Source organism: Lathyrus oleraceus, chromosome 5 (genome assembly GCF_024323335.1).
Source record: "Lathyrus oleraceus cultivar Zhongwan6 chromosome 5, CAAS_Psat_ZW6_1.0, whole genome shotgun sequence".
NCBI classification, from domain to species: Eukaryota; Viridiplantae; Streptophyta; class Magnoliopsida; order Fabales; family Fabaceae; genus Lathyrus; species Lathyrus oleraceus.
In genome coordinates, this window is record NC_066583.1 from 551354299 (window position 1) to 551357046 (window position 2748).

Below are 2748 nucleotides of genomic sequence, written 5' to 3' on the forward strand. Positions count from 1 at the left end.
TCCGTCCCAATGTATGTGTTGGGAGGAAACGGAAGAAACCGTCATCCACGAGGATATATCTCAGTGGGGAACTGCAGAAGGAAAGACAACAGACACTTTCTGCTTACGGGGCTGACTCTATATGGAGAGATTTAGACACCCGACATCTGCTAGGGGAGATCTATTAGGAGACCTGTATCACCATAGCAAGGAACAATCAACAAAAGATATATGACGAGAAATGCAACATGAATATCTGAATGTTTATGATTATGCATGAATATGCGTGATTTATGTTTGATGAATGCTGACAAAACAAACAATTCTAACACAACCGGTCCAGGAATCAAACGCCCGGTATTATACTTCCAGGGGAAAACCAACTGGAAAGCCAATCTGCGGAGATCTATATGCTGAGAAGCAAAGATCTGCGGGTACTGCTGAGGAAGCAGAGAATCAGAGATATCAGGAAACCAAATCTCCGAGTGACGGATCAGCACACAGACCGACCAGGGCACAGAAAGTCACAACAGGCAAAACAGCCACCAAGACGAATCTGTTAGGGAACAAGAGAAAACCCAAGATATCTGCAGGGGATCCCAGTGTCAACTGAGAAACAAAAGGTGCATTGCACAAGCACGAACTGCTGCAGAAGCAACTCCACATAACTCCGCTGGGGAACAACCCACTGAGGGAGAATGTACCACACAAGTAGATTCTGCAACAAGCCACTCTACTTGGGGAGAATACACAAAGCAAACTGATCGCAACAAGTAGATTCTGCAATATAAGCCACTCTACTGGGGATCACAAGCAGTCAGGAAATCAATCCGTTCTCTGAATGCTAGAGCCATCATCCGACCATACTGGGGATTGGATAATGTATCATCATTTCACAATCAATTTGGTGAGACATACACAAAATAGACACATATGACAAACCCTAGCACAATTTAAAATCCACTCATGCAAAAAATCTGGAAAAATCATGATAAAAAACTAGAGATCAAGATGAACATTTTGAAAAAAAATCCCATGAAATTTGGATCAAAATTGAGTGTGCTATGATTTTTGTAAGTTGGTGTCACAAAATGAAATAAAAATTATAAAATGAAATGATTAAATGATATAATTAAACACGGAATGGCAATTTGGTAATATGTTGGGCATTTAAATGGAACGCAGCGTTCCACTTAGACTGCGTGTCATTCAGCCATTCGCTTCATGGCCCACAAACTTGGAATTTCATGCAAAGGCTCGGTTCAGCAAATGAAACACGAAATTGGCACGAAAATATTAGGGTTTCGCTTACAGTTCATCATCATCATTCCAGATTTTTCAGCAAGAACACTTGGCAACCAAAATCCACAAACAAGGTATCATTGTGTTCATCTAACAGAGTACATCAACATTTCAACAACCATTTTCATTAATTCAAGCTATTATGAAAGAACCAAACACCAACATATTTGAACATCAATCTTTAAATCAATGTAACTCTCAAAATATTCCACCATTTTTAATGATTCAAAGCTCATTGTGACCAGCAAAGTAAGATCTATCTAAAGCATGGCATGCTTTTGGAAATAGAGAGATTCGAAATCTTACCAAAATTGGAGCACAGTGATGATTCAGATGTTGTTTGGCTGTGGAAGGTTGAAACAGATGCACCTTCGAGTTCCAGATGATGAATGGACAAGGAATTCTAGCTCAAAACCCTTGATTCTAGCTCCAAACGAAATCTGCCATGGAAATGCTTGAATGGAACAGTAGCTGTATCCTTGCTTTCAGTTGTGGAATGATGCTTCCAAATGCTCCAACAATGATGGTATATGATGGTACCAAGGATAGAAGCACGAGTTCTTTGAAGTTTTTAGAAAAAAATTCAAGTGAAGGAAATGAGGGTTTTTAGAGAAAATGGCTTTTTATCTGTTTTGTGTATTGTGGCTGCTAGGGCTTTTTACAGCAGAAAATGAAGAATATATACTGTGTTTAAGCTGCTAAGTTTTGGTTAGTTATGTGGTAATTGCATTTAGCTCAAAATGACATGTTTTTGGCCAATTAGTGAAAATCCACTCATGTGATAAGGGCATGAGCTACAGCTGCGAAAAATGGGCCTTGAGCAAATCCAAAATGCAATTTTTAGTCAAGTTCAATTGGTAGAAAACAATGGAAATGGTTATTTTGAAAGTCAACTTTTTTACCCTTCCTTTTTAATTCAAGTCAACTAAAAAATGCCATTTTGATTGGAATAGTTTTGGTGAATTGTGATGAAATATTTGGATAGAGCACATCATATAGGACTTGTAGCAAAAAACCCCACCCAATTTGGCCAAATGGTTTGGAAGTTATGGCCTTTTGAAGTTCAAAAATTCTTGAGAATGATTTGATCATAACTTGCCAACCATAAATGAAAAATGAGTGTTCTTGGACTTTTTGAAAATGGGAGAACAAGATCTTAAACTTTCATGTTTGGAAAAAATTCATTTGAAGCTTGTATGATGATGTAAATTTGAGGAGAAGAAGTTTCCATTTTTGGCAAATTCCAATTACAGGTCAACTTTCTATTTTTGGAAATTTCTTGTTTGACTTCAAATTCTTCACTGTGGATGTTTGACATGTTATATGAGGCTTATATGGACATGAATGAGACCTCTCAAACCAATTCCCACCATCAAATCACTGATTAAATGCACAGTTGACCATGGTTGACTTCAGTTGACTTTGCTAGGGTTTTGCTTGACTGGACCATGTTCTGATGAATTCCAA